At 42.3% G+C, this 13,755-nt stretch overlaps 1 pseudogene; it reads right to left on the bottom strand.

Moving 5' to 3' along the window:
* Window positions 1–1,301: 1,301 nt before the first annotated feature.
* Window positions 1,302–9,361, bottom strand: LOC135549364 (UDP-glucuronosyltransferase 2C1-like; annotated as a pseudogene).
* Between the last annotated feature and the right edge of the window lie 4,394 nt (window positions 9,362–13,755).

Here is a 13,755-nt window from a genome sequence, read left to right as displayed (position 1 = left end):
CTATTAGATATGTTGACTAGGACGTTACTTTAGCTAGTATGGTGACAACGATGTAGGCTGTGTGTAGTGGTTATGATATGGTTTGGCTTGGAAAGGTTTTTTCACCTGGTTACGTCGAGCTGATGTGCTGTGCATTGAAGTCCACAAACAAAGGGAAAATGTGAGAGCAGGAGAGAGCATAGATGTGAGAAGGAATACAACGTGGCTGCTATGAAAGTGAACTCTGTTTATGCCTGATCAGGGGTGTATTTATTCCACCAATTCTGTTGAAAACATTTCTTAAACGGAAGCAAACGGAACAAAACACGGATGAACATACAGCTACGAGAGGCAGTATTGAATGTGTCACTGTCTTTCCACGTGTCACTGTCTGTAACCTCAAAATGTTGTCTCGGCCTGTGTGCAACGACATTGTAAACCCTCATTTATCGGCTAGGTTGTAACAACCTCATGATGGGTGCAGGGGAAATGAGAGTATCACGTAGGAGCCTAAACCTATCAATGTTACATTGAACTGGGTGAATAGAATATGAATGACAGTCATCTAATATGCTGTAATAGAAATAAGGCAATGCTCATGAGAAAAATATTGTCCTCCCTCATCATAAACGACACTGACCGCCACTGTTGAAATCGTAAACAATCACTTCAGATATTATTAGATGCATTGTGAAGCCATCATGAATTCACTTAAAATACATAAATCCCATTATGATTTTTTTATATTCATGCACTCAAAAACAAATGTATCAGTTTCTACATATCATTTTGCTTTTAGAATTGTCTTAGAACATTGACAAAACAATACTAGACAATCTTATTTCCAGCACGTTCCATGCTGCTCTGTACTTTTTAGACAGGTATTTTGTCACTGGTGAGATAAGCTTTCTTTCAGCAAACAACTGAAAGTGACAGCAATCAAATGTATGGGACAATGCACTATGCAACCTGTATTATGTACCAGTATTGTTTATCAAATCAAATCAAATCAATTTCCAAAGCCCTTTTTTTACATCAGCAGATGTCACAAAGTGCTTCTACAGAAACCCAGCCTAAAACCCAGCCTAAAACCCAGCCTAAAACCCAGCCTAAAACCCAGCCTAAAACCCAGCCTAAAACCCAGCCTAAAACCCAGCCTAAAACCCCCAAAAGCAAGCAATGCAGATTTGTAGAAGCACCTTTTGCGTATGATACACAGAGAATTGTGAGTGAGAAATTGTTTGACTTAGTTTTTAAAAATCTACATCAAAACATCTGTATCTTAGGACCAGGTCTCCCAGTTTCCCGTGTTTTGCTCTTCACTATCTGTGTTTTCTCTGTTTTTTCCTATCTGCATGGGACATTTTCTCTGTTTTCTTTTCATCTAGTTGTGTGTTTTCCACTTTTTTCCCTTTGTTTTAGGTTTGTCCTCTATCTTTGTGTTCTCCGGTTGGGGCATTGACTTCTTGGACCTTCGTTTGAGTAGCACTCTGAAAAAGGAGAACAGAGCCCCTACAGAGCCCAGTGGGATGGTCAGTAGTAGAGCCAGCACATAAATACCAGGGCATGCTGTAGGCCTCAGTACGGAGGTGGGCATCTCCTTCGCTCCTGATCACATACTCCACCCAGAAGGCAGCACGCTCCAGGGGTTGGAGAAGCTGGTCCCGGTTTAGGGTGCAGAGTCTCTTCATGCTGCGCTGGTAAGAGGGGTTCTTCAGGATGTCCTGCAGCGCCTCCAGGAACTCCCATTCAGTGAGCGTGGCTGCATCCAGCAACCAGGCCGCCCTGCTGGCTTTGCCAACGCACCAGGTTGTCCTGCTGGTCAAACAGCAGAGGCAGGCCCAGCACATGGACACCTTGGTAAATGGCCTCATAGACACTGTTGGTGCCTCCATGGGCCACAAATGCACGGGTCTTTGGGTGGCCCAGGAGGTCATTCTGGAGGAGCCGTCCAGCAGCAGGGTGTTGTTCCCTAGAGCGGACAGTTTTTCTCCCATGAACCTCCACACCACCTCCTGTGGCAGTTGGGCGAAGGTGGCAGCGACAGCCTCAGTCACCTCCTTAGGCTGGAGCAGAGATGAGGGTTCCCAGGGACAACCCAACCACACCCTGCTCCCCAGAGCTCTGCATGAACCCCCTTATGTAGTCCACATTAGGCATACTGGGCCACAGAAACTCAAACATAAGTCCACCCTCATCAGCCACACATCACCTGACTGCTGCATGGGCAGCAGGTCACTCCCCCGGGGGAATATTGATCCAGTGTGTCACTGTAAATGGGTTGGAACAACAGGAGGAGGTTGATGATGTAATGTAGGAGGTTCTGTGACCTCTGGATGAGACCCATGTTGTCAGTGAGCCCAGAGCCTGGTACAGGCACATACGAGATAGGAGAGGAGGCTTTGTAGAAATGGTCCTCTCCAAAGCTCATCCAGTACACATTGTAGACCATGGTTGAAAAAATTTGCTAAGATGAAACCAGCATGCATGCCAAGGTCTGTGAGCATGAGGTCAAAGCTTGAGTCCTTGAGCTGTGCCATCAGGGCCCGGAGAGTATGGTTATGGTGGCACTGTCGGCAGCTCTCTGATCTGGATCAGGCCTGTGTCCCTCCAGGACATTACGCACAGCCTGCTCAAAAAGGTCGAACTCGGTATCCTCCGGCTTCACCGTGACTGAGGTGTAGTGGGGTGAGCTCTCCCTGACAAAACCAGCTATCAGCCTGTCGTATGACGGTCATCTGTTGGCCCCGCCCATTGAGTTCCTTCACCAGCTCCTCCATGTTGACCCAGTGGCTACCATCCATAGGGAACACCAGGATCCTGCTGCCATGGCAACTAGGGGTTGGTGTGAGAAGGAGGAGCAACAACGGGAGGAGGAGCCAGACAAAGGTGGGCAGGACCAGGGCTTTCAGCACACGCTTAGACATTTCTTTCACCTGAATAGAAACAAGATCGTAGTCATGGGAAATGGAAATAATTTACACAAAAGTGTATTTATTTTTAATAGCAAAAACAAAATCATGCAATGCTTAATAGTAGTACAAGTACAGCATTTTAAGGTGTAGAATATATATTTGGAAGGTTGGAATGAGTTGTAAAATAAACTTTCAATGTTTTATATCATTCTTACAAATGAATGATTACATTCTGTATGTTGATTTTGATTGCTGTGTTGTCTAGGTTTTTCTAGCTAGGACAGACTTGTGCGTGGCACACAGATGTGCACCTGAAAAGCAACCAACCAAGCAGGGCCCATGAGCTCCAGTAAAGGCAGACAGGTACTCTATCTAAACTCTTACTACAAGGAGTAAAAACAGTCATTGCCTGATCGCGTCTGTTATTCATCAGTGTTGCAGTGGTGGCTTTGTGAAGGATACTCAGAGCATAGGGGCTGATGGGATATGATTTCCATTGGATAATCACAGGAAGGAATGTCCAGACAGCAGTCAAAGAGGCCAGTATTCCCGCCCTTCAGAGAAGGTGCTGCCACCTGCTGATGGACTATGATATTTACTGCATGGTGATCAGACCTGCCTGCAGACACAATGACACGGAAGACAACACTCTTAATAGTCCTTTTCTTGAGGGGGAAAATATGTCTTGTAATAACACAGAAGTAGCGACATACAACAGACTTTACATATGCTGTATAATGTATATTGTTGGCTTTTTACTCGTGACCCAAGGTTTTTGTTTTTGATTACATAGCATCAGCATGGTTGAGGGAACAAAAATGGATGGGGTTGGAATGCTGTTAACAAGCCTAAACCACCTAAAGGTTACATTAAAGCTGGATAGAGTAGCAGCATCATGACCCCTTCAATATTTTCAAAATAAGTATTGTTTTAATTGTTGCGCTGATATTGAGTTCTATGTTCTATGCTTGAATGCCTCAGTAGTATGCTTCCTCAGGCTCTAAATGTCAACTTTGTATTGTTCTCTGAGCTCTAGCAGGACATACCTGGCATCTTGTGGGTTGGTTTGGCTTTTTTAAATGGTTTTTCAGCGTCAAGTTCAAGCCTAATTGTTGGCTGCGCTGTAAATCATTCAAGGTGGTCCAACTCAATAATATTGACTTCCACTTCTTTTTGAACTTCACCTAACATTTGTGTTGCATGCAATTCACATTTGACCAACACTTTTTCTGAGTCAATGAGACAAGTTGGGAAATAGCAAGTGATAGACAGATGACTGATAAAAAAATAAATAAAAAATAAAAGTAAATTACTGCTCTACTAATAAAATCCACTTCCTTTCTATCTTCAGTCATGGTCCAATCATGGACCAGATGGAGGGTTCTGTCAAATCTATCCAACCAGATAAACAGGTGCAAAAATATCCCTAATAATGAGAACAAATCTCCATTCTTGCTCTTTGGTTAAATGCCACATATTTCAACTGATATCTATGTTTTGAATTGTAAATGTTCTTTAACAAGTAAATTGAATAAAATAAAGTACTTGCTGAAAGGCACAATGGGCAATATGTTTATTAAACTCATGTATCTTAAGCCAACACAGTATTTTAAATTGTTAGTCTTGGTAAAATAAACTTGTTCTGTGAGTAACTAGTTGCTAAATCCTATTTAGTTTGCCCCCCCTCAGATGTTTTTTTTTTACAGTGTACAGAAGTAAACTCATAAAAATGTTGCCAGGAATGTATAGCAGCGTGACACAATTGTGGCTTCCTGTTTACTCATTCACAGTCCGGCTGTAACCCTGTAGAGAAATGACCAAATCCTCCACAAAATAACTGCATCCTTTTTACCCTTTTTACACTATTATCAATTATTTATAGCTTTTATAATAAAGAAACATTTTTGGATCTATACCAAGCTAGCACATTCAGTTCCTTGGAAGTTGTGGGAACATGTTTTTGGTTTCACATTGCTTGTGGGAACGAAGCCAGAAGCTTCCTGACTGGTAAAACTGAAATTTGTAAAAAATAATAATCTGAGAACAGAAGTGAACATTTTGACTGTTCTGGGAAATGTTATTTTTAGGTTGAATGGAGGTTCTGAGAATGTTTTACTCTTGTTACTTGAAAGGTTACTGGGAGGTTTTTATTAACACTCAGAGAAATTCAATTATGGGTTATTTGGAGGTTAAAACCTTCACTGACTGTTTCAATAACACTTTAAATAACACTGCTAGCTAATTTTGGGTTCACTTTTTTTGAAAACCAAGCACAGATAGGACACATGGAAATGCATTTCCTTAGGCATTAATCATGTGAACCCATTTCTTTTTTATTGTGACACAGCATCAGTGAGATTCAAACCTATGATTTTCTGGTCTCTATCCATTGAACTAGTACACTGTGGCACCAGGATTAGTTGATGCTGAGAACTGAACACATATGTTTTTAAATAGCATTCTTAGAACATTCTCGGAACGCTCGTTAAGTTTTCTTCACCATCTGAGAATGGAATTTAAAGCTTATTGATGTTTATGCGCACACTTCTATTTTGTAGAACACTCCCCGAATATTGCCATGAACTGACATAAAAGAGAACCATACATTCTCTGAACGTTCTGAGAACGTTCCCAGGATTTAGTAAAAATCTGACAATAAATTGAACCACATGGTGGTGTGGATTGTGTGGATTGTGCTAAGACAATGTCAGTACTTACACAGAACATTCCAAACACGTTCCCATGTGGTTCTACTTAAGAACGTTGTTTCTTAAAGTTCTCTGAACAATTTGAGAACATGACTTTAGGAGAATATTCCATCAACGTGGTTGCCATGTTGCTTGCAATGTTCTCAGAATATAAGATGATATTCTAGACACGTTTCATGAGAACATTGCAAAACCATTCATGTTTCCAGATTTCTGAGGGTTAGAAGAATTTTCCATCAACGTACCACCAAACATGGTTGTAGTTTTTGCTTCCATACATCCTAACTAATAGAAAACTGGACACTAAAACATCTGGGGAACATTACGGGTTACGGGTTACATTACAAATACATTCTCTCTCCCTGGAATTGTTAGCTGGGATGACAGGAGACAACTTTGACTTAGTCATGAAGCACAATACAATATGTCTGGAATAACTGCAGGTGTGCAAGCTACTTAACGGAAAGCTCACACAAAAGCTGCAAAACCTGAATGAGGGCCTTTCGTTTTGATTAACGGAAAACAAAAGTGTTACAACTGGAATTAGGTTGGTGCTTTGAGTATAAATAGTGCTTTACAAATAAAGTTCAGATCAGTTCAGATCTGTTTAAACTGAGATAAATTCAAATGTAGTTTGATTGAGAGGGCATTGTGGCAGTGGAGATTAACAGCAAACTGGGCCAATGACGGATATATATACAGTATGCCCTGACTTTAGCAGCATTCACACTATGCCTATCTGCCCGCCACTGGGAACAGACGTCAATTCAATGACTATATCACGTTGGTTCAATGTAATTTCATTGAAATGACGTGGAAACAACATTGACTCAACCAGTGTGTGCCCAGTGGGAATCATCTGAGGGGCCAATGTGCTGCTCTGGTCATTTGATTACTACTGTTGTTTTCATAGTAGTAGTAGACTACCTGTAGGTTATCTGCTACCATGAATGTCTGGATGACATATTAAGTTATTTCTCCATGAAAAGGTTTATTCAAATGATCCAACAGGAAATACAGAAAGGATCAGTTTTAACAAGGCCAAAAGACGGAACCAGGGCCGGCATGAAAATCCTATGCAAATGAGAGGGTTGAGTTGAGTAACATAATGACATAGCCAAGATGAATGCCAACTCCAAGGAAATGGAGAGAAACATACATTTTAGAGAGGCGGAGAAACAATTTGTTTTACGCCTCTAAGGTGTTATGCAATCATTGTCACAAAATGGCCCCCCTGGACAGTCAGAACAGACATCTTCCTGCAGATACAGACATACATACCTACAGTTGAAGTCAGAAGTTTACATACACCTTAGACAAATACATTTAAACTCAGTTTTTCACAATTCCTGACATTTAATCCTGGTAAAGATTCCCTGTCTTTAAGAATGTGAAATGTCAGAATAATAGTAGAGAGAATGATTTATTTCAGCTTTTATTTCTTTCATCACATTCCCAGTGGGTCAGAAGTTTACATACACTCAATTAGTATTTGGTAGCATTGCCTTTAAATTGTTTAATTTGGGTCAAATGTTTCGGGTAGCCTTCCACAAGCTTCCCACATTAATTTGGGTGAATTTTGGCCCATTCCTCCTGGCAGAACTGGTGTAACTGAGTCAGGTTTGTAGGCCTCCTTGCTCGCACAAGCTTTTTCAGTTCTGCCCACAGATTTTCTGTAGGATTGAGGTCAGGGCTTTGTGATGGCCACTCCAATACCTTGACTTTGTTGCCCTTAAGTCATTTTGCCACAACTTTGGAAGTATGGTTGGGGTCATTGTCCATTTGGAAGACCCATTTGCGACCAAGCTTGAACTTCCTGACTGATGTCTTGAGATGTTGCTTCAATATATCCACATAATTTCCTCTCCCCATGATGCCATCTATTTTGTGAAGTGCACCAGTCCCTCCTGCAGCACGGTTGGGATGGTGTTCTTCGGCTTGTAAGTCTCTTCCTTTTCCCTCAAAACCTAACGATGGTCATTATGGCCAAACAGTTAGATTTTTGTTTCATCAGACCAGAGGACATTTCTCCAAAAAGTACGATCTTTGTCCCATGTGCATTTGCAAAAGTAGTCAGGCTTTTTTATGGCGGTTTTGAAGCAGTGGCTTCTTCCTTGCTGAGCGGCCTTTCATGTTATGTCAATATAGGACTCGTTTTACTGTGGATATAGATACTTTGTATCTGTTTCCTCTAGCATCTTCACAAGGTCCTTTGCTGTTGTTCTGGGATTTACTTGCACTTTTCACACCAAAGTACATTCATCTCTAGGAAACAGAACGCGTCTCCATCCTGAGCTGTATGACGGCTGCATGGTCACATGGTGTTTATACTTGCATACTATTGTTTGTACAGATGAATGTGGTACCTTCAGGAGTTTGGAAATTGCTCCCAAGGATGAACCAGACTTGTGGAGGTCTACAATTTATTTTCTGAGGTCTTGTCTAATTTTATTTTGACTTTCCAATGATGTCAAGCAAAGAGGCACTAAGTTTGAAGGTGGGCCTTGAAATACATCAACAGGTACACCTCCGATTGACTAAAAAGGATGTAAATTAGCATATCAGTAGCTTCTAAGGCCATGACATCATTTTCTGGAATTTTCCAAGCTGTTTAAAGGCACAGTCAACTTAGTGCATGTACACTTCTGACCCACTGGAATTGTGATACAGTGAATTATAAGTGAAATAATCTGTCTGTAAACAATTGTTTGGAAAATGACTTGTGTCATGCACAAAGTAGATGTCCTAACCTACTTGCCAAAACTATAGTTTGTTCACAAGAAATTTGTGGAGTGGTTGAAAAACAAGTTTTAATGACTCCAACCTAAGTGTATGTAAACATCCGACTTCAACTGTATGTATCAGCATGGGTTACTTACACAGTGACACTCTACTCTAATACTTAAGTTAATCATGAAAAGATGCAGCCTAACAGCAGGAGGGAGAGACAAACACATTGATATTTAACTGACTTAATGAGAAACTGACTGACAGGCAGAGACAGTCATTACTGAGCTGCAAACAAAGGCTGATATACTGTACACAGACATAGCTGACACACAGGGGTTCAACCTAAATTCATTTGATTTGTTTCATACTGATCTACACAACCTTCTCCACAATTTGTGAAAGAAGATTATAGAAAATGTAAAAAACAAGTAAAAAATAAATACATAATATATATAAAATCAAATAAAATTTTATTTGTCACATACACATGGTTAGCAGATGTTAATGTGAGTGTAGCGAAATGCTTGTGCTTCTAGTTCTGGCAATGCAGTAATAACCAACAAGTAATCTAACTAACAATTCCAAACTAATTTCTTATACAGAGTGTAAGGGGATAAAGAATATGTACATAAAGATATGAATGAGTGATGGTGCAGAGCAGCATAGGCAAGATACAGTAGATGGTATCGAGTACAGTATATACATATGAGATGAGTATGTAAACAAAGTGGCATAGTTAAAGTGGCTAGTGATACATGTATTACATAAGGATGCAGTAGATGATATAGAGTACAGTATATACGTATACATATGAGATGAATAATGTAGGGTATGTAAACATTATATTAGGTAGCATTGTTTAAAGTGGCTAGTGATATATTTTACATCATTTCCCATCAATTCCCATTATTAAAGTGGCTGGAGTTGAGTCAGTGTGTTGGCAGCAGCCACTCAATGTTAGTGGTGGCTGTTTAACAGTCTGATGGCCTTGAGATAGAAGCTGTTTTTCAGTCTCTCGGTTCCAGCTTTGATGCACCTGTACTGACCTCGCCTTCTGGATGATAGCGGGGTGAACAGGCAGTGGCTCGGGTGGGTGTTGTCCTTGATGATCTTTGTGGCCTTCCTGTAACATCGGGTGGTGTAGGTGTCCTGGAGGGCAGGTAGTTTGCGTTGTGCAGACCTCACTACACTCTCGAGAGCCTTACGGTTGTGGGCGGAGCAGTTGCCGTACCAGGCGGTGATACAGCCCGCCAGGATGCTCTCGATTGTGCATCTGTAGAAGTTTGTGAGTGCTTTTGGTGACAAGCCGAATTTCTTCAGCCTCCTGAGGTTGAAGAGGCGCTGCTGCGCCTTCTTCATGATGCTGTCTGTGTGAGTGGACCAATTCAGTTTGTCTGTGATGTGTATGCCGAGGAACTTAAAACTTACTACCCTCTCCACTACTGTTCCATCAATGTGGATAGGGGGGTGTTCCCTCTGCTGTTTCCTGAAGTCCACAATCATCTCCTTAGTTTTGTTGACGTTGAGTGTGAGGTTATTGTCCTGACACCACACTCCGAGGGCCCTCACCTCCTCCCTGTAGGCCGTCTCGTCGTCGTTGGTAATCAAGCCTACCACTGTTGTGTCGTCCGCAAACTTGATGATTGAGTTGGAGGCGTGCGTGGCCGCGCAGTGGTGGGTGAACAGGGAGTACAGGAGAGGGCTCAGAACGCACCCTTGTGGGGCCCCAGTGTTGAGGATCAGCGGGGTGGAGATGTTGTTGCCTACCCTCACCACCTGGGGGCGGCCCGTCAGGAAGTCCAGTACCCAGTTGCACAGGGCGGGGTCGAGACCCAGTGTCTCGAGCTTGATGACGAGCTTGGAGGGTACTATGGTGTTAAATGCCGCGCCGTAGTCGATGAACAGCATTCTCACATAGGTATTCCTCTTGTTCAGATGGGTTAGGGCAGTGTGCAGTGTGGTTGAGATTGCGTCGTCTGTGGACCTATTTGGGCGGTAAGCAAATTGGAGTGGGTCTAGGGTGTCAGGTAGGGTGGAGGTGATATGGTCCTTGACTAGTCTATCAAAGCACTTCATGATGACGGAAGTGAGTGCTACGGGGCGGTAGTCGTTTAGCTCAGTTACCTTAGCTTTCTTGGGAACAGGAACAATGGTGGCCCTCTTGAAGCATGTGGGAACAGCAGACTGGTATAGGGATTGATTGAATATGTCCGTAAACACACCAGCCAGCTGGTCTGCGCATGCTCTGAGGGCGTGGTGGGGATGCCGTCTGGGCCGGGGATGCCGTCTGGGCCTGCAGCCTTGCGAGGGTTAACACGTTTAAATGTTTTACTCACCTCGGCTGCAGTGAAGTAGAGACTGCAGTGAATTAACTTCCGGCGCCGACAGAGATGGCCGCCTCGCTTCGCGTTCCTAGGAAACTATGCAGTTTGTTTTTTTACGTGTTATTTCTTACATTAGTACCCCAGGTCATCTTAGGTTTCATTACATACAGTCGAGAAGAACTACTGAATATAAGATCAGCGTCAACTCACCATCAGTATGACCAAGAATATGACTTTCGCGAAGCGGATCCTGTGTTCTGCCTTTCAACCAGGACAACGGAATGGATCCCAGCCGGCGACCCAAAAAAACGACTTCGTAAAAGAGGGAAACGAGGCGGTCTTCTGGTCAGACTCCGGAGACGGGCACATCGTGCACCACTCCCTAGCATTCTTCTCGCCAATGTACAGTCTCTTGACAACAAGGTTGATGAAATCCGAGCAAGGGTAGCATTCCAGAGGGACATCAGAGACTGTAACGTTCTTTGCTTCATGGAAACATGGCTCACTGGAGAGACGCTATCGGAGGCGGTGCAGCCAGCGGGTTTCTCCACGCATCGCACTGACAGAAACAAACACCTTTCTGGTAAGAAGAGGGGCGGGGGCGTATGCCTTATGGCTAACGAGACGTGGTGTGATCACAGGAACATACAGGAACTCAAATCCTTCTGTTCACCTGATTTAGAATTCCTCACAATCAAATGCAGACCGCATTATCTACCAAGAGAATTCTCTTCGATTATAATCACAGCCGTATATATTCCCCCCCAAGCAGACACATCGATGGCTCTGAACAAACTTTATTTGACTCTTTGCAAACTTGAGTGTATACATACACTACCATACACTACCTTTCAAAAGTTTGGACACACCTTCTCATTCAAGTGTTTTCCTTTATTTGATCTATTTTCTTCTTCTATTTTCGTCTAGAATAATAGTGAAGACATCAAAACTATGAAATAACACATGGAATCATGTAGTAACCAAAAAAAGTGTTAAAAAAATCAAAATATATTTTATATTTGAGATTCTTCAAAGTAGCCACCCTTTGCCTTGATGACACCCTACAATTAGCATACTAGCGAGCTAGCATCCAAGACAACATAGAAACCTCCCTCCAATAGCTCTGTTATCATCATTATTATGATTTCTATCGTTTAGGGTTTAGGCATATAGCCTGCAGTTATTCCAGTTGTGTTATCCAGCTAGCATTATACTAATAATGGGGCTTGCTAACACTAACAAGCTAGCTAGTGTTTACATTGAAAATGAACTACTCCTAATACTAGTGTTGACACAAGTCGCGAGCTAGCTAGCTAACGTTAACATGATGGGTGTGTCTTATGTAACACCCTTGGGTAAAGATACCCTGAGAACAAGGTTCAGGGAAGATAAGACCATTGAGCCCAGTTAGCTAACCTTTGGTAGCTAGCTAATGTTAGCGGTCAAGGCATTGAAAGTATATTCTGTATGTTAAAGACATGCTCCGGAACTTAGTTCATACATGCGTAATCTATGAGCAGAATTACTGTTTTACCTCAATTAGCCACAAAATCCCTAGTTTGAAAGTGACTATTTATTGGAAGCTGTGTGGCGCCATTTTCCCCCACATGGGACAGCCCCTAGCAATTTGAGTTCCAGCCAATGAGATACAGCCCCTTGACATTTGAGTGACAGCTAGCAAGATGCACATACAGCAGAGCGATAGAGACTATGATGTGGTGCACACATGTGATGTGGTACGCAATTTTGGGGACCACTTTTGGCTCATGAGCACTACTTTCAGAACTACAACCTCTTTAACTAAGTTAGCCTAGTTGGTAGGCCTACCAAAAAGAGCAGCTAATATTTGCTAGCTAGCTTGGATATTATGCTGGATGATTTAACATAAGTAGTTCGCTAGCTAGCTAGCGTTTGCCAGCTAGCAAGCTATTGTTAGTTAGCTAGCCAATACCTGACTAGATAGCTGGCAAACGCTAGCTCACTACCTATACGCTAAATCATTCAGCACAATTGCTGTGTTCAAAAAGCCAAACAAATTGTATCTCTCTTTGTGGACATGTGTGTCTCCTCTACAACATTCTCTTTCATGACAATCTCATGATTTTGCACACTCACTATGCACTATCAATATAAATTGTGGGCACGTCATCGTTATTTTGAGCATGTTGCACAGATGAGCAGATCGATGCGTGATGCCTTATTTTCTGGGATAAATATATAAGTGCACCAATGCATCCCATCCAATAGTGAGAATGTTCCTCAACCGTGAAACCCTTGCAAGGTTCCATGATGAAATAAGAAATTGTCTTATGACCATTTTAAGTGAATTTATAAACCGTTATTCAACCAAGCTTAATAGGCTCACAATTTGTCAAGCACTGAATGGCTATGTCACAATTTTAGTCATACCTGTTTATTAATGTGTTAAATCTTTTTGATTTACGCTTAACCCAATGAGTCCCACCGTATTGCCGGTGCGCTTTGGACTTAAAACTCCTTTTAAACACTGTATGGTTGAGCTACAGACTTCTGGGTTGAACAATTGAATGTGTTTATTCTTTCCGCATCCATAGATACCATTAGTCTGTGTGATTAACGAGGGTAGAGCTGAGACAAGGGCGGAATCTGAAGGAGACCGAATGGTTTGAGCTACAAACTCTGGCGAGTTGCTGTCACGAACTCCAAACTCCACACAGTTCTCACTGACTGGTTGAATATTAATTTCCCAGTGGGTAAATCATTTCTGTACTTACAACATTCATGTTTATGTCAAAATGTTTTGTGTTCTACTTGTAGCCCTGGTTGTCCTGAAAAGAAAAGGGTAAAGCCATTGCTGCAGGAAGATGTTTTGAGTAGAGGGTGCTGAGTGCAGGAAGATGTTTTGAGTAGAGGGTGCTGAGTGCAGGAAGATGTTTTGAGTAGAGGGTGCTGAGGGCAGGAAGATGTTTTGAGTAGAGGGTGCTGAGTGCAGGAAGATGTTTCGAGGAGAAGGTGCTGGGGGCAGGAAGATGTTTTGAGTAGAGGGTGCTGAGTGCAGGAATATATTTTGAGTAGAGGGTGCTGAGTGCAGGAAGATATTTTGAGTAGAGGGTGCTGAGT

The sequence above is a fragment of the Oncorhynchus masou genome, chromosome 12, assembly GCF_036934945.1.
Source record: "Oncorhynchus masou masou isolate Uvic2021 chromosome 12, UVic_Omas_1.1, whole genome shotgun sequence".
NCBI classification, from domain to species: domain Eukaryota; kingdom Metazoa; phylum Chordata; class Actinopteri; order Salmoniformes; family Salmonidae; genus Oncorhynchus; species Oncorhynchus masou.
The sequence above is the reverse complement of the archived record's forward strand: the minus strand, read 5'-3'. Positions and strand labels throughout refer to the sequence as shown.